Source organism: Penaeus monodon, chromosome 28 (assembly GCF_015228065.2).
Source record: "Penaeus monodon isolate SGIC_2016 chromosome 28, NSTDA_Pmon_1, whole genome shotgun sequence".
In the NCBI taxonomy this organism is placed as follows: domain Eukaryota; kingdom Metazoa; phylum Arthropoda; class Malacostraca; order Decapoda; family Penaeidae; genus Penaeus; species Penaeus monodon.
The window spans coordinates 2,965,368-2,966,131 of NC_051413.1; positions in this window are offsets into that span (position 1 = coordinate 2,965,368).

Genomic DNA, 764 nt, shown 5'->3' on the forward strand with positions numbered 1-764 from the left:
TCCATGGCCTTTGCCATATCCACCGCCTCCATGACCATAACCACCTCCTCCGTGGCCATATCCACCTCCACCATGTCCTTTTCCGTATCCACCACCGCCGTGTCCGTATCCACCTCCGCCGTGGCCATATCCACCTCCGCCGTGTCCGTATCCACCTCCTCCGTGTCCGTATCCACCTCCGCCGTGTCCGTATCCACCTCCTCCGTGTCCGTATCCACCTCCTCCGTGTCCGTATCCGCCTCCTCCGTGTCCAGATCCACCTCCTCCGTGTCCGTATCCACCTCCGCCATGGCCATATCCACCTCCGTGACCTTTACCGTATCCACCAGGTGTCGGGTCAGCGAGCGTGGCCGCCAAGATGCAGGCGACAGCCAGCCCGAATATAATCTGAAAGCAAATTGAAAGTAAAACAACTCATTTGAAACAGAAAATGTCTATTTAGAATTCTGTTTTCCTTCATTTCCTTATTTATTTCATCTGAATCGACACGTAATAATTTGTCTTTAGCAACATATTCAAACGCCATTTCGGGTTTTCGTCACTTACAGTCTTGGACACCATCGCCTCCCCTGTCTCGAACCGGCTCCTCGGAAGCGAAGCAATGAATGAGCCTCAGAGACTCCTTGCGCATTTTTTATACTCAGTCATTGCTGAAAAGTTAGGTTGGTGTCAAGGTGAGATTGGTTACCTGGGCAACAGCCGGTCATTCTTACCTGATTGGATGTTCCTGTGAATCAATCACCGTCTAGTTGGGATACGATTAC